The sequence below is a fragment of the Salvia hispanica genome, chromosome 2 (genome assembly GCF_029641045.1).
Source record: "Salvia hispanica isolate PSC_SH4W2 chromosome 2, Shi_PSC_v1, whole genome shotgun sequence".
Lineage (NCBI taxonomy): Eukaryota > Viridiplantae > Streptophyta > Magnoliopsida > Lamiales > Lamiaceae > Salvia > Salvia hispanica.
The window spans coordinates 7,098,190-7,117,152 of NC_142693.1; the positions used below are offsets into that span (position 1 = coordinate 7,098,190).

Consider the following 18,963-nt stretch of genomic DNA (forward strand, 5'->3'; position numbering starts at 1 on the left):
AATTTTTAAGAAGTTGTTTTGTAGATTGGATCATTTTTGGGATTATTATTCATGTACAATGTGAAATGACCATCACTACCATCCAAAAATTAAAATGAAATGAACTCAAATACAGAAACAAGAAATTTGAAATCCAGAAACAAATTGAACTCAAAGAAATTGACACCCAAATACCAGAATCAAGAGAAGAGTATACCCCAATCAAATGTAACATCCGACATTGAACACGAAATCAACCAAAATTAAGAATTTAACACGAAGTGGATCCCAAAATCTAGAAATGAACACGAAGAACCCCCAAAATCGAACCGAATTGAATAGGCGATTTGCCTAACAGGCCACTCATAATCATCCTCAGCCGAGCTGAGCGAGGAGGCCGAATTGACCAAACAACGACGAGTGCGGCATTACCGCTGAGTCTAGGACGGCGGTGGCTCAGATCTCCTAAATTGTCACTGCCAATTTCAGCGATTTCTCCTCACGCTACCATTACCGCCGATTGGGGACGACGGCAGCCATGACTCTAACGCCGATATTCATGGAACGACGATTGAGAGATGTGAAAGAGACATAGGGGTTGATGAGAGAGAATTGAAAAAAGAGGAGGCAGAAGGGTAGGAGATGGAAATCCCTCTCAAACAGTGAATAATCCCTAAATTTTGGTGGACAAATTAACCAAGCCAAGCAGTGAAAATAGGCACTATTCATCCGGGCTGGATGGGCCGCAGCCTTTTTTTTCGGGCCTCACTTTTCATTTGTCCAGCTTACAAAACGTGGGAATAACCTTGTTTTTTTTCCTTTTTTCCAGTCTAAACCACTCTACAAAACACGCCCTAATTATATCACACGTTAATCATACGATATTTTCAGGTAATAATCAAACACAATAGTACGATACCCCTACATTTTTTGGCCCAGCTCAGACAAAAAATTTTATACATGAAATTAGGTTGTAGTCTTGGAACACCACTTTGAGGTATTTTTAATTAACTTCATTTTCAGTATGGGTTTAAGTTCTAATATTATGAGCAAAGAAGAATAACAAACTTACCATATAGTAGATTAGTAGTAGTTGATAAGGAGCATATTGATTTTTTCAAAAAAATTTATCTGAATTTTTCGGAATTAATAAATTTAGTTGATTTTATAAAACCTCAGTGACACCGATAAATTTGAAATACTGAAAATTCGATGAAAGTATCATTTTTGAAATATTAAAGAATATTCCAATTTTGGCTTCAAATTAAAGCAGATGTTCTTCTTCCTTTAAGATGAGTATTTATAATCAAATGAATTTCTAAAAAAAAAAGGAATAGGAGGAGTCATGAAACACATCGAATATGGATTTTATTGAATTTCTTTGTATTCACATAATTCCAACATCGAATATAAAAACCTGCAGCTTAAAAAAAGTTTCTTTAATGATCAAAAAACAAATCGAAAAATTAAAAGAATATGTATTACAACCCCATTCATCACAGAATTAAACAAGAAGACTACATTCATGATTAAAAGAAATCGAGATAACTAATAAAATAAATAAATAAAAATTCAATCTATAAATAGGAGAGCCTGGAGTTGAGTGGGAAGTAAGATACTGGAATTGGAGCTCGTGGTCACACACAGTGAGGCTTGTATGTGACAAAAGAGTTACACAATTGTTGATTCACCATCATACACAAATATGTAGGGTCAGTCTCAGCATGAATAACAATAGCTTTCCTTCTTTTCCGGAGAACATGAATTGGCAATTTGTGGCTTTGCTGCTGTTGCACAGCGCACTGGGCCTGAATCTCAATTTAGGCTGCTTCTATCAAGGTCGCTCTAATACTCACTTCCACCCATTAAGTTCGCAGCCGGAACCCATTTGCTAGAATAAGTGCATGTTCACAGGTGGCCAACTTTCTTAGCATGGACACCTGGAACCAAATGATCATCCTTCATCGACTTGCGAAACCCTTCAATCTTCTCCTCTGCTCCGGATTGCTCCCGTTGCTTGCACTCCTCACGAATTTCAACAATTTCCGTCGTCTTAAGTGCATCTACACATGCATTATACCTAAAACTATTAGTATTAATTCAGCTTTGAAGCCTACCTAAGACCAAAACCTCATACATTGCATTATAAAGACTTTAAGTTACAAACATAAAATTAAACTAAGCCTTTAACAGATGCATTAAACTTGTGCAAGTCTGAAACCACAAAGCATTATAACCACAACAAAATATGAGGATGTAGATTGTAGCAAGGGAGCTATGCAAACTACTACTCCCTCCGTCCCAATAAATATGTAACATTTGGTTTACGTCACGAGATTTTATACAGTGTTATTTTGTGAGTTAATGAAAATAAAGTAAAGTTAGAGAGAAAAAAAAGTAGAAATAGTGTTGTTTCCATTTTAGGAAACGTTTCATTTTTATTGGGACAACCCAAAAAGGAAAACGTTTCATTTCTAGTGGGATAGAGGGAGTATTTGACAAGCTACACTACGGTATATATGTCCCTTTCTCTATTTTCCAAATTCTAAGTATATGTATGTCTTTAGTCTACGGGGAAGGAAACTTTAGGAATGCTGATTATCTTACGTACTTGTTTTGGGGGTTGTTCCTCTTAGATCTCTTCTAGCTCCACGTCCCCTTTCACCTACCAGCTTTTTGTAATGAGCCACCTGCTTCTTCAGTCGAACTACTTCCTTAGATTGCACGTTTTTACTAGGTTCGTTCTTAATTGAACGGATGCTAGATGCGAACCTGAAATATAACAAAAACTATGTTATATTTCGTGGCATTAGCAATGAAGGTAGTTTACAAGAAGGTAGATCGGTTTCTTTACTTAATAATTTAGTCCTAGTTAAGTAAGAAGGAAGCTAGCTTACACTAAAGAGTTGCACGTTTCATCCATATCAGATTTTGCCGGGGATACGTTCACAAGCATCAATGTTTTGGCATTACCACCAAGTGAATCGCTCATCAACTTGGTCAGTTGGTTGTCTCTATAACGAATGTGTGATTTGCTGGAAGTTAAATCGCTAATAACACATCTGAGGGCAAAAAATGATTGGTCTATGCTATGAGTTTCTTTCAACCGACCACCAGAAGGACCCGACCACCAGAAGGACCCGACGTCTTCACTTGTTCAAATCCAGCAAGATCAACAAAACTTAGCTGCACAAGGTTCAACATATTAAGAAATTTGGAATAGTGATCAGCTTTGAGCTTAAGAATTATGGGAAGATGTAAATTTTGTAAAAGAAGAAGAAGCGTGGACTTGTCTTAACCTACAACCATCTCACTCTTGTAGTCTTGTTTATAACTATGATGTGACACTACATTTTGACTTATACATTATCTCCCTAAACCCTAAAAGTCCATTTAATAAGGCAGGGGACATTAGTTTATACATAGTAAACAATAGATTGATATACCTTTCCTACGGAAACTGAATGACTTTGACGGTTGGTGCTCTCAACAATGATGGACAGTACAAATGGGATCTTGAACTTTGCTCATTCATAATAGTCCCAGCTGTATGACGAAGTTCGGATCCTCTTTCAATGATATTTCTTAATTCATCATACGATGAAATTGATACGACTGTCACGTTCTTGACAACAACCATTCCCTATTGGTCATAAACAGAACATAACCATTAATAAACTAAAGGATATCAATCTGGGAAATAATTTAGTTTAATCTTATTTCTACATTTATCAACAATACCTTCTTATCTTTTTTTAATTTCCAATTTTGATGGCTTTGTATTCTTTGGGAGCAGGAGATCTATTAGGATATCCTGATACAATTCCACCATGTATGCCTGTGTATGTTCATAAAATTATTAGACAAGGATGATAACCAACAAATACAAATTGGTAATAAAATGTTTCTTTGTTTTGATTTCAATTTTTATTTATTTATTTAAGAACTCAGCAACAGAATCATCATCGTTCTGATTATTCCAACATAAAACAATTGCACCATTTGGTTTCATTAAAGGACAATATTTTGTTGAATGGAAAACTTGATCCACATGCACAAACTTTATTACCTTCAGAATAAATAGTATGTTTTGATCATTTTGCTTCACAATTCTGAAAAGTTCAGATGTAGCACGTCGAGTTAGCCTAGGATTTTCTTCAGATCCATACATTGTAAATGTCTTCCCAGAGCTGGTTTGACCACATGCAAATATGCAGACGTTATATCCATCAACGGCAGATTGTATTAGGTACTGCATTAAAGAAGAAGACAAATATGTTAGTCAACCCAGTGAAAATTTGTCACAATCAACCAAAAAATTTATGTAAGACTTGCCTTGGTGTCGTTAAAGACATCATCTTGAGAGGCATGCACATCAAAAACTCGATCATACGAGTGTTGCTCCTGTTTGCCATATTTTGATGTATAATCAACAGTGTACTTATCACTATATCTCAAAAATGTTTCCTTGTTGCCAACAGGCCTTAGTCTACAATACACTTGAATCTTTCCTAACAAGTCTGGAAAATAAGAGAAGTCTCAAGGCATAATCGTTGAAACAATAAAGAAACGGGAAAAATATACAGTTTAACAAATAGCTCGTGCAATTAATACCTTGTATCATGTTGAAATGAGTTTTTGTCAAGATTTGTTCTTCCTTGAAAAGCGCCTCCACCTTATCCAACCGAGCTCCTTGAATCTTCAACTGCTCACTTTTTATGTTGATATTCTACAAGAGACCAATCATTAAAATTTTGTATAGTGTAAAAATTATAGTTTATTCTCTTTTAAACACGACAACATAACGTATATAAAAATACCTCAGATGCAGCAATCATATTTTGTGTGATCTCTTCCAATTGCCTCTCAAGCTCTAGAGCACGAACCTTCAAGCTCTTTGGTTCTTTGTCAACTTGACTTATATCAATCTGGGCACTGATTGGAAATTTATCTTCTATCCATTTCCCTACTCCAAAGCCACTACCACCTAGGGGTGGTTTGGTACGGTATACCATACTGTGAACGTCATATCGTATATCGTACCAAAAATTACGGTATGACAAAACACTATACCGATACCATACCAAATTTTTCGGTATACCGGAGTTCGGTATACCAGAAATTTGGTAAGGTAGTTTTTGATACCGTTACCATACCGTATTTCCGGTATATCGTACCACATTCAGGTATACCGTACTTTGCGTTATACCGAACTGCGGTACAACATACCATTATACCTGTTATACCGAAAAAAAACCTATTATACCAAAAATATTCAAAATATTCTAGTGTTCAACTAATTCAAAAAGTCTAAAACAATTAAATTTAATCACAACCAAATCTTGTTCATACAGTCATTCTTTTAAAATTTTAGTATAAATATAACATATATATGTATATTTATATAAATAATAATCAATCGGTATATCGGCATACCATGGTATACCGAAGTGTCGGTATGCCAGTAACATATACCAGTATACCGCAGTATAGAAAATCTAATACCATTACTGTACCGAATCTTTCGGTGCGATATGAAACCGTACCAAAAACTAGGTATACCGAAAAATCGGTATTATCGGTATTTTTTTGATACGGTAAGTCCGGTATTCCGGTATTTCGGTATAATTTCTCACCCCTACTACCACCCGCCAACTCATTCTTTAATCTTGAATTAAATGCATCAGATGTCCAATGTTGAATTAAGGGTAAGGTAGAAGGTGTAGATAAACCTTGCCACTTAAAATGGTGAAAATACAACAATGGAAGGATAATTGGACAACCACTGAGAACTTTTGGCTTGAGATTTGCACCACCTTCCTTGTATTTTGATAAAGATGTGCATAAATTCTCTAGGATGAAGTTACACTACACCAGTCAAAGGATGAAATTTGGGTAACATCTACCAAGAAATTGAAGATTGACATATCAACTTGCTGATTGCTAGTTGCTATGAGAAATGAAGAGAAGACAAATAAAACAAAAAGTCTCTTAAAATCATCTCCTCCATCCCTTAATGTCTCATCTTGCTCGTTCATTAATATCTTCGACAAATGTCCTCCATTCACATTCTTTACAAGTCCAAATCTAGACTTGAACTCTTTAAAGAACTCATCACTACCCGGGTCATTTTTTAGCACCGGTTTCGCCATATTTCTTGGCAAAAGAAAAAGGTCCTTAATGTCTGCGGATGTAATGACCATAGTCCTACTACCCTTAAATTTGAGGACTCGACTTAGGGTTTTGAAGTTATCGATGAACCAAGACATATTATGCCAACAAATGTTTTGTGACCATCCGTGCATCTGTAGCAACCCACCAAAACCTATGGAATCTATACCTCTCTTTTGACTCTTACTAAGCGATTCAATCAACATACTAAGTCTTTTAGGCCCAGCCTTAACCACGTATCTGTAGAAAGAAATAAACACATATATAGTTTCATAAGTACAAAAAAACAAATGATAGTTTTGTGTTATAACAATCGTACAATTTGCTTAACTAAACATCAAGTATTTTATGAAAGAACTTTAAACATATGGATATGAGATACACTACGTCCGAGATGAAATATAGAAATGGGGAGCTGAAGGCACAGAAAGTGAGCACCAAGGAGAATGAGCTAATAAGCTCACTAAAGCATCTGATGTTGGAGAATGAGCCAACATCTAAGTTTAAATAGTTTTTGGAGCTAGTGAGTTTGTATAGTCATCAATGATGGTGTTTGATGAAAGGAGGTTGTTTGAATGATTTGATAAAAATGTGGAGCAGGACCACAACCTAGGCTGAGGTGAGCTGACAAATAATAGCTTGTGATAGAAGTTAGTATAACTAACAATTAATGCTAGATTCTAGGTTTTGTATCAAGGCTAAGTCCGAAGCTAATCACACAAATATAAGTTGAAGTTGGAAGATTCAGAACGTGGAATTCATATTCATTGTAGATCACATACATAGAAGAGACAACGAGTAATCTGTAGTTGATGGAATTCACTATTATTCTTGTAGATATCATCTCGATGTTTTTTTTAGTTTATGTAGTTCTTATTGTAATAGAATGAGTTCAAGTAAAGATCTCCTTTTATATATTGCATTCAATACCACATAAAAGTCTTACCCTTTTTTTTGTTCTGTAGACTCTTGCTTCTTGTTTTTTGCCATATCAGGAGTTGATCCATACTTCCTCCTATTGTGAATGAAAGAAGATGACATAACTACTTAAGTTATTTCAAAAAATATTAAAAAGATGCATAAAAAAGATACAAATTGCTCCCTCCGTCCATGAAAAGTATGAACAATATCTTTTTTAGTCCGTCCTTGAAAAGTATGAACGTTCTAATTTTCAAAAGTCTTTTCTCTTGAAAGAGGTGGAACCCATTATCCATTAAAATTCGGCAAACGAAATGTTCATATGTTTAGGGACGAAGAGAGTACAAGGTAAAAAAATATTTATTACCTAGCGCCGCTGCTACTGCCGCCGCCGTGATCTTCCATTTTCTTTCACTAGAATGTGTGAACCTGCAATTGAAAAAGTGAGAAAGATTGAGTATATTGAGTATTGTAGTAGTGATAAAATATCAATGCTTGAGGTTAAAAGCATGGCTGAAGAAGTAGGAATTGAAGCAATAGCTTGTAATCATTGTTTTGGCTGCATCCAGGAAAGATGTTGAGTGATGGGTTAAGTTATTTGATAAGTGACAAAGATGTCATTGAGATGTCTCTATATGTTGGTGACTCTAAGATTATGCATGTCTACATTGAAGAGACCGAGTTGAACATGCAAATGATATCTGATATCGAAATTAGTGAGAAGAAAATGATGATACCGCAAGAACAAGAAAGGTGATATTTTTATTGACTCTGACTATGACTTACAAGATGATGAGGATGATGATTTTGATGACAGTGAAAATGGTGTTATTATCATGTTCTAAGACTGATGAAGAATATGTAGTATCTAAAAAGAATAGATACATTGAATTTACTGAACAAATAACTAAGGAGATTCAAAAATTGGAGATTGGGTTGAAGTGTCCGAATTTTAATCAATTTAAGAGAGTTGCAAAGGAGTATGCAATTAGACAAAGAGTGGATTTTAAGTTTCGTCCAATAACAAATTGTGGTGCAAAGCTTATTGCAAGAGGATGGATGCGTTTTTAATATATGGGATTCTTTGATGTCAAGTGATAAGAAGAATACCGTGCAAATCAAATTAGGAACCTTAGAACATGATTGCTCAAAGACACACCATATTAGACGTAAATATTATACTTTACCTACTTTTTCTTCTTTCTCACATACTGTACTTACTTTTTCTACATATCTCTCTTACTTTTTCCTACTTTTTCTTCATATCTCTTTTACTTGACTTATTTTTTCTCCTCTCTTACTTTATCAATTTTTTTTAAAAAATTCGTCCTGTCTATAAATGAGACTCTTTTTATGGATGGATGGAGTAATTGGAATCGATGCGGAAAATAATTCAAATTCCAGATGAAATGGCCTTCAAAAGCCACAATCGGTAGAGGTCACCAAACAGAACCGGCCCGGAACCGTCACCGACGGTTCGGAACCGGAACAAGGTTCGGCGGTTCCGACGAGCCGGTTCAAGTATTCAAAAAATGAAGAACAGTAACCGGTGGTTCGAAACCACCGGTTTGCCGGAAACCGGCGATTTGCCGGTTCCGGCAGCTTTTTCAGGTGGCAGGCGTAGGGGTGCAGAACGGTCAGAAAACCGGCGGTTCCGGCAGTAAACCGGCCTCTTTCAAAATTCAAAATATTTTTTATTTATTTACTTAAATCTGATTTTTTCTCCTATAAATACCCCCTCTCCCCTTCACTTCTACTCACCACATTCTTGTGTTAACAAGGATTTTTCTTCTCAATCTCACAATTTCTCTCATCTCTATCTCCATTATCTCTAATTTGCTCAAGTTGTTTACTATAATATTTGTGCAAATTGTTCTTATAATTTACTTCAATTGTCTATCATAATATCATATACGTCCCTCACTACTCTAGTCAGTATACTCTCTACTTTTCAATTTGCAAAATGTCTTCATCTTGTCACGGTGGTGATCGGGGCAAGGGAATTGCCCAAGACCAAGATCAAAGTGGTTGTCGGAAATCAAAGCGCCCTACTCGTCATGAGGTTATGGATGAGGTTTCCCGACAAACCGCTTTGCGTTTGCAAGTAAGTTATTCGAATATTAATTTTACAAATTCTTTTTAAATTCACAACTATATATAATATATAAATATATTCTTGTTTTTGGTACTATACATTAATTATACCGTTTGTATATAATATTTGTACGCCGAAGAAGATCATAGGGCTGCCATGCTACTTAGCCATTCCGGTGGCGAAGGTTACGAGTCTTATCACTCTTATGGCGGCGCGAATTTATCATCCGATGACAATGATGGTGGAACTGGAGGTGGAGGAGGATCTGAACAATATCCTCCGACGAGCGCCGGACTAGTTGGTGAAAATGATGAAGAGGTTCCTCCTCCTCCTCAAACTCAAACTGAAACTCGGCGGGGTAAGAAGGCGTTGAAATTGAAATTGGATATTTTTGTTAAATATTATAAAAAAGTCTTGGTAGTAGTTCCAAACCCTAACGATCCAAACTCTCAAGAAGAGACCAATGAATTTATCGCATATTGTAACTATTGCGATAAATTCTACCCCTTTAGTGCCGGTGGGGGCTATGGTACTCTCCATCTTCATTTAAAGACAAAGCATCCGATCGAATATGGGACTGCCAAATCCCAAACCCAACTAAACTTCCCGACCGGTGCGTCTGAAACAACAGATACGCCTCTTTTTAAATATGATCATAAAGTCGCTCAAGATGCTATGGTTAGATGGGCTGCAATGAAGCATTTGCCTTTCAATTTTTTTTATGACAAAAAATATGAAATCACTATGCAAACAGCTTTTAATGTCGCTACTAAAAGAATACCCGCAACTTCACATCAAAGATCTAACAACAAACAATTTTTTGATAAACAAAGAGAAGTAACGCGTTTTTTGTCCACCTTGGGTCACAAAGTAAACATTTGCTCTAATGTGTGGACTGATGCTTATCAAAGAAATTCTTATATGGGCATTACATGTCATTTTGTGGACAACAGTTGGACGTTGCACAAGCGTTTGATTGGTTTTAGACAATTTCCTACACCACACACCGCACCCGCAATTGCTGCTTTAATTATTCAAGTTTTGAATGAATATAAATAGTGCAATAAGGTCTTTTCTGTTGGTTTTGATAATGCAACCATTAATGCTGCAAGTATTGCCGACTTAATTGCGGCTTGTGCGCCGGTTATAAATGGTAAGTATTTTCATCAAAGATGCATTTGTCATATTTTAAATTTTTGTGTACAAGATGCTCTTTCTTTGTGGAAAAAGCATGTTGATCCTATTAGAACTGCCGTAAATTTGATCCATTGGAAGCCTTAGATTGTTAAGGCTTGGAAGAAATATTGTCATCAAAAGTACACAAAATTTCCAATTGATGTGTCTACTAGATGGAACTCCACATATGATTGTTTGAACTCTACTTTGGAGCACATAGATTATTTGATTGATTTTTTTAGAACTTATCCCGTTCCTGATTTATATCTATCGCATGCATGTTGGGATCAAAGCATGAGTTTGTTTAAATTGTTCAAAGGTTTCAAATATGCGACTGTTGAGTTATCGGGTGTTTATTATTGCACATCTGTTCGTGTTTTAGAGCATTGCATGTATATATTACTTGGTTTTAAGACGGCTATGAAAAATTCCGCCACAAATCCTGAGTTGATGTGTGTTTTATATTATATGATTGACAAATGGCTTAAGTATTTCAGTGAGATTCCAACGATGTTTATGATTGCAAAGGTTTTGGATCTGAAATGGAAATTAGTCGGTAGGATCTGAAATGGAAATTAGTCGGTACCTTGAAGATTTTAGAATGTTATTACAACAATTTGAGTTCTATTGATCTTCAACCACTTCGGTCTTTGCAATCGGACACCAATGACAATGAGGACAACAACATACGTTTGTCCGAAACATTCCAATTAAACCTCCCCAATCTCTCCGTCATCAACCATGCATTTGAGTTTGAGTTGCGAACTCTCTTTGCCGGATACGAAGCTAAGTACAACAGTACCCACCAAGTGAGACAACGACCCACCCCTCAACAACTACGGAGTTTTGGGTTCTTTCAAGTTGATGACCCCGACGCACAATCCCAATTAGCCGATCTATACGGATACACCACCAGCGGCAGTTCGTCGGCAAGGACGGTAAGTGAGTTAGATTTATATTTTGACTCACGCTTTTCTTTGAATGAAGATGAAGGTCCCACTCCCAACCAAATCGACGTCCTCGATTGGTGGGAAACACATGAGAAAGATTTTCCCATACTTGCATCAATGACCAATGAGATTTTTTCAATTTCGGTTTCCACTGTCGCCGTCGAGTCCACTTTTAGTATTGGAGGCAACATCTTGGACGATAGAAGTAGACTATCCAGCCATAATATGGAAGCCACCATGTTACTTGACGATTGGTGTTCGGCTGACATTAGAAACCAAGAGCTAGATTGGAACACCCAAGTATAAACCGACCAAGACTACTACCCCGACGAAGAAGAAGAACAACAACAAGAATGAGGTGGAGTGGGAGGTCTACTGCCGATTGCCGAATAGGTAAGTAAGGTAAGAGAACTACGTGAACTTTGATTCCATAATGTAATTGAGCATTAAGGATACGTAGGCAACCCAACTTAAATTTTAAATTTAAGTTGGGCTCAAGTCCTTTTCCTTTATTTCTTTTTTTTTCAATTGTTTCAACTTTAAAATATACAAATACAATTATATAATGGTATTTGTATATACTCTAATCGGTGAAGAAGACTTCTCTATAAGACTAAATCCGGGAGACTTTTAACAATTCTACCATGATTGTTGATGGTTAAATTAAACTCAACAATTAAGGTTGAATTGCTAAAGGTATCCTCAATTTAGTTATCTAGAAACATCTCCTTCGCCGACTAGGAGTATATATATATATATATACTATCTATTTACATTTATTGTTCTTTACTTCAAGTTTTTTTATTTAAATTGTTATACAAGCATGTATATTTACATTCATCATTCATTTATTAATTATTATTGTTTAAGTATTTTGAGTCTTATTTAATTTCAATTTGTATATAACTAATAAGTCCATAGATAAATTGTAACTTGTACTTGTACATTTCAATTTTCAACATTTTATTTGTAATATCTACTCCATTTGTCAATTGTCATTCTCGTTTTATTTATTCAATAGTACAAGACTACAAGGTGTAATTTGTAATTAGTACTATAAATGAATAAATTAAAAAAAAAAACCGAAAAGTGAACTGGCGGTCCAATCCAGAACCGCCCGAAACCGGCTGGAAACCGCCGGTCTTGAACCGTGCGTTGAACCGTGTTTGTCCGGTTCAAGAACCGGAACCGCCGGAAGCTATGGCTGGCCGGTTCAGGTTCGTAATTTTTCTATACCTGAACCGTGGAGACCTCTAAGAGTCTGTTTCAAAAGAGTTCATCAATAGTAAGATTTAATTACATTATAATAGTATGAATAAAATTAGGCCCAAGATTGATTACTTATGGTGAAATTAGTGATTACTTATGGTATTTCCACTATTCAGGCCCAATTGAAATATTTTGGGCCTATTGATTGTAAATCGCTTTTTTTTTATACATCATTTCCACTTTTGATCTGTGGTGTATTAATTCGAACTAGTATTAACCCACGTGCGATGTACGACGGAGTACTTCCGTTATACAATTTTGAATTGTTAATTGATTAATTAAAATTATAAACAATATAACTATATAAGATTTAAAAATAGTAAAATGCACCACTATAGTAATAACAATTCAATAAACCTATACTACTCAATTCATTTCACACCTAAAGACATAAAATCAAACATATTTAAAATGGAATCAAGACAAAACACAATTATTTGGGGAGCGAAGAGAGTATATAACACTTTTAAATAATATGTTTAAAACAACCCTTCATATCTCTCAACTAAAAATAATGAATCACACTTTTAACAAAATAACTATATTCGAGAATCAGGAATTGCATGTTTCGAGTTAAGAATGTTACTACAATTTTTGCCTCTCTAAGAATTGTTAGAAATATTGGAATAAAATTCTTGAACCATAACACGCGGTACTCTAACTATTGCAATCAAAGAAAAAAAAACAATGAAAATTATAAAATAAACTGAACTTTAAGTCTTGTAGAGAAAAATTCTCTTTCCGCAAGAAAAATTACATCATGGAATGCTCATGGACTGACGTATTATCCCTAGAGATGAAACAACTTCCTCCTAGCGTATATAGCATCTCATACCCGTTAGACACCGATGAACTTGATGGGGCTGCAAAAATTATGCAATACAATGTTACTAAAATGTACAATAAAAATGTTGAGAGCTTGAGAGTGAATGAAGAGTGCTTTTGTTGGTGTGTAATTCATCCACAACTCTATGCTTTTGCCTTTTATAGGCACAAAATTAAGATATGAGAGAGATCATGGAATTAAAATTCATAGATTATAAAATTATGACAAAAGAGGTTACAAAATTTATTTAATACTCATTATCCTATTTAAGATTTGTAATCGTCAATTATTGATTGTAATCTAAATAAATATTCATGATAGTTATTTATAAATATTTGAATTTATATCTAAAACTCTTAAATATTTAAAAAAAGCCAACTCGTCCTTTTTATATATCGATAGATATTTAAAATATTAATTATTGTCACACCATCCTTTTATTCCACATTGTATTAACATGCTTACGTGAAATTTTCATGGTTTTGATCTTTTGTTATTTATATTATTCATTATTGTTATTTTTTCTGTAATGCTTAAGTTTTATTGGTACAGATAACTAATTATAATATACTATATCCGTCTAAAAAAATTTGGCTAATTTTACCATTTTTAGCCTTCCATTAAAATTAGACAAATTCAAAAAAAAAAAAATTTTAAAAGAAATATTAATCCTACAAATCATTCTAAATGTGGATTAAAACATAATTTTATTATACTCCATAATTACTCTATTACTTGCATACATTCAAAAAGGTGGAGTAAAACATATTTTAAAAAATAAAGACAGATAATTCACTACAAGAAAGCCTATATGTGATAATCTTTGGAATATTATTCTAGAGAGTAGAGAGACGTGTGTTGATAAACATGTTTTAACCCGAGAAAAATCTAAACAATCTTGGCTCGTCGTCATAAACTGATTTTGGTATGGAATCTCACCAGAACATGGTTGGTCTCTCTTTCATGTATCAGGTGTGCACGCTCCAATGAATAGACCATGTTTGGCCCTCGGAGGCACTAAAATCTAACACTATAAGCGCGAGATTTGAGAGTTAATAGGAAAGTAAGACACGGGAATAGGTACACGTGGCGACTTCTGTCTATCCTTGTCTTTCCTTGGTGAGGGCGGCGGCGATGACGGAATCTTGGACCAGTTAAATAAATTTGAGAAGAAAGACATGATTATAGATATTGGCGAGACAAATCACTAAAGAAGCTTTATGTAAATCAATATGTGATAATCTTTGGAATATTATTCTAGAGAGTAGAGAGATGTGTGTTGATTATATGCAAAGCTGCATAAGTATCAACTTTTATATAGTAAAAGTGAGTGAGCTTGGTGGGCAAGCAAAATTTTATTTTTGTGGTTCGATTTTGACGTTTTAATTAATTTTCTTCGTCAATAGTCAATGACGGCTCTGTCCATCCACTCTTTGGACTTTCTGTGGAATTTTCCTTGGGATTCAAGCAAAAAGGTAATGATTCTATATAAAAATGAAATTAAAATATTCAGCATAAAGAATACTACTATTAACTGTGGGAGGAGTATATAGTATCGTTGCATTAAATTGAATACAGTACTAATTAACTAAAGTAGTGTAATTGGACCATATCAATAACCGTTATATACTTATATTATGCATTCCTAAAAATCATAAGAGAGAATTCAAATTTTAGGTTTTTAACCCAATTTTAATTTTATTTTCTAGTGCATAAGAGAATCACGAATATTAATAAAGGGTTAAATTGTCCAATGAAACAAGTTTTGTAAAACTCTGATTTGACAAATAAATTTAAAATAAAAATAAAATAACATTGTTGATGTTTTATGAAAATGGCATTGTTTTCTGTATTAGTAGATGACGTCGTTTAAGTCACTATTGGGGATATCCATATGATGTACATTTTTATTTTTGGTTGTCATATCAAATATAATTCCACCTAAAAAATTTAATGTGGAAAGATTATAAGCAAATCTAAACTATATGATTTTTTCAAATAATTTTTAAAGTTGCAGAATTAGCTAGAATCTAGAATTCAACAACTTTAAATGTTTTTTCTAGCAATTTTTCTTAATAAAATAACCTCATAAATATGCCAATCATAACTGTATACTAAATACTTGTATAACTACCAAACATGTGTACCACCTTGAAAGGATGGACAAATTGCTGGAAAATCATGAAATATGACCAAATCATGGTTTTCCATGCAACTTTAAAATTAATCAAAATAATCCATGGAATTTTAATATATTGTCAATTATCTAATTAATTTAGTAAAAAAATTATGTGAAATTGTATCTAATATGGAAGCCAAGAAATCATATCTAAACGTCATATACGGTCATAGAGTTAATTTCATAATTTTTCACCTGATTTTTAAAATTGCAGGGTAGACCATAATTTGTCCAAACTTCATCGTATTTCTGGCAATTTCCCTAAAAGAATAAATAAGACGCTGGCTAATAACTTAAAGTTTGGGAGTTTGAATGTATATTTGGAATAGCCAATGGGCATGCATGATCCATACTACATATATATCAATTATCCCAATTTGATCACAATCATTATATCAATTATTCTTCTCAATTTTTTTTTTAACATGTACTAATCAATTTCATTCTTAGAATTTTACTCTAACAGTGGAACCGTAACATGACATGTCAGAAATATTTTATTTTTATAATAAATATTTGTAGACGAATGATTAAATTGACATAAATTGAAGAATTGCGATCATGGGATAAAATTGGTACGTATATTGAAAATAAAATTGATATAAATTTCAAAGTATGAGTACTTATAAAAAAGTGTGAATACATTTGATTATTAACCCTTTTTAGTCATGATTAACACTCTTAATTTACAAGAAAATATAAAAATAGATGTAATTACCAAAATTGAGGATTAAATTTTCACCTAAACCCTATAAATAAACCCCTCCTACTCCACATTCCCTACTACATCCCTAATACACACTCTTACAACTTAATAAAATAATGTTATAATATATAAGTGATGGTCAAGTGGTGGTAGTATTATTTTATTAGATTGTGAGTGTGTATTAGGGATGAAGTAGGGAATGTAGAGTAGGAGATCCGCTCCGAAATAAATAAACACGCACACAGCAGTCAATTGTGATTGTGCATATTAAATATATATACATACACAAATTATACTACATATATAAGCAATCTCTCTGTGTTCACTCTTCTGTATATAATTTTTTGAAAAATTTCTAAACATTATAATAGAAATCACCATGCTTGCGAATATTAAGTGGATTCTGTTATTTATATTTTGTTCACCATGCTTGCGAAATCCACCCCAAAGATGATCAAACCAAAACTTTCAGGTGAACTAACCCGAATTCTGTTATTTATATTTTGTTCAGAGTTTTTCGTTCAATTGAGATGATTAAAGTTTGTTTTTCATACAATCTTGGTGTGTTGTTAAGAAATAATTATGTGAATTGAAATGGGCTCCGTAAGAATATGAAAACTTATGAGATAAAGAAAGTTCAATATTGGGTGAATTTATTGGATGGAGTATTTTGGACTGCTGAATTTATCAAATTATAAGATGAAGTGTGTTCAACATTTAACTGAAATTATTATGTTGTGAAGTGTATCTATGTCTAGATACTGAATTGATGAGTTGATTTTGACTGTATGATGATCTTGATTCAGTACAATGTTTAATCAAATGAGGTTTAATCTGAATCTAGTAATATATATATATAATGAAGTGATTAATATTGGATTAATTATTAACAATCTGATCAAATTATCTTATAATCAATAGTGCAAGGAACGGGAACTAATTTGAAGAAAAACGGGAATCAGAAAATATAAAAGCTGAACTAAATTACCATATACTATATGCACTAAACTAATTTGAAGCAAAACATAGAATTAAAAAAAAGTCTATTGCCACAGTCACAAAGACAGACAAGAGTTTGATTCCATTTCGACACAAAAATTGGTCGGACTAGGAATATATATTCTAGTCCTGACAAAATCCAGGCTCAAGCCAAATTACATGTTTTGGCCCGAGAAAAATCTAAGCAATCCTGATTCGTCACCAACTGATTTTGGTATAGAATCTCACTAGAATATGTGGGCGGGCTTCAATGAGTAGACCATGTTTAGCCCTCGTAGGCACGTAAAATCAAACACTACAAACGTGAGATTTGAGAGTTAACAGGAAAGTAAGACAATAGGAATAGGTGCACGGGCCGACTTCTGTTTATCCTTGTCTTTCTTTGGCGAGGGCGACGACGACGACGGAATCTTGAAGCAGCTGAACAAGCTCGAGAAAAAAGACATGATGATATTGGCGAGGCAAATAACTAAAAGCTTTCTGTATGTGAGAATATTTGGAATATTATTTTAGAGAGATGCGTGTTGATTATATGCAAAGCTGCATAAAAGTAAGTAGCAACTTATAGAAAAGTGAGTGATCTTGATGAGCAAGCAAAATGTTATTAGTGGCTTTTGATTTCGACGTTATGATTTTTCTTGGTCAGTAGTCAACGATGGCTTTGTCCATGCACTATTTTTCATTTTTTACTACTCCTTTATTGTTTAAATCCCAAGAAAAATTCCACAAAAAGTCCAAATAAGAGGAAGACACGCACCAGCGGTCTGTTGATAATATTAGAATTTGGAACTATACAATAAAATAATGTGCTCCCTTGTTCTTGATTAAATGACAAAAGATGGCTTAGCTAGAACTTTAAGAAATGTAATAAAATTTAGATGGAATATAAAATAGATTGATGTTAGTTTTATAACAAAATATAAAGAAGATGAATTAGTTGAATGTATATTCTAGTACTAAAAGCTATAATTAGTAAATGAGATACGTAATCATCGCAGATAAAAAAAATGAGACACTTAATCATGTACAAAGGAAAAGGAGTGATTATTATGTATTTAAATGTATTTGGCATGATAATGGAGAGAAATCGAAACGTGTACGTCATCCAACTCAACATAAACAACTCGAATTTCTTTTTGGTACGTCCCACAGTGAGTCATTTTCTTTTTTGGCAAATTATAACATAATTACTTTATCTTATTTTATTCTCTCTCCACTTAACTCTTTAGACGTCATTTTTAAAAATTCCGCGACAAAAAAAAAATGTTTCGCTTATAGCGGGACGCATGGAGTAAATTTTTTATTCCATGAATTAGTATATATTAGTAAATACCAATTAACTAAATTAGTGTAATTAGACCATATCAATAATTGTTATATTATGTTTAATATGGAGCATTCAAACTGTCATTTAGGTGTTTAACCCAATTTTAACTTTCTAATGTATAAGAGAAACATGAATATTAATAAATTAAGGGTTAAATTGTCGGACAAATGAAGTTTGTAAAATTTCTTGGTTTGACCCATAGCTTAAACAATTAACTAGAAAAGATTATGAAATTTTAATTTGTTCGCAACCATTCAACTGCAAAAAATATGATCGCTTAAGGACTTAAGGTGTAATATATTACAAATGTGAAGGAAATGATTTCGTTTTATGTATTAATAGACGATTTTATTTAACTCGTTGTTAGC

General features: G+C 33.7%; 1 long non-coding RNA gene and 1 pseudogene across 1 annotated transcript; both read right to left on the reverse strand.

The window, feature by feature from the left end:
- Positions 1-1,887: 1,887 nt before the first annotated feature.
- On the reverse strand, positions 1,888-4,994 carry LOC125185870 (kinesin-like protein KIN-14E; annotated as a pseudogene).
- An 8,243-nt stretch (positions 4,995-13,237) lies between these two features.
- On the reverse strand, positions 13,238-14,654 carry LOC148931494 (uncharacterized). Its single transcript, XR_016134863.1, has 2 exons — positions 14,324-14,654; positions 13,238-13,421 (listed from the first exon to the last, which is right to left on the reverse strand). It is a non-coding gene; the product is annotated as an uncharacterized LOC148931494 (long non-coding RNA).
- Positions 14,655-18,963: the final 4,309 nt, after the last annotated feature.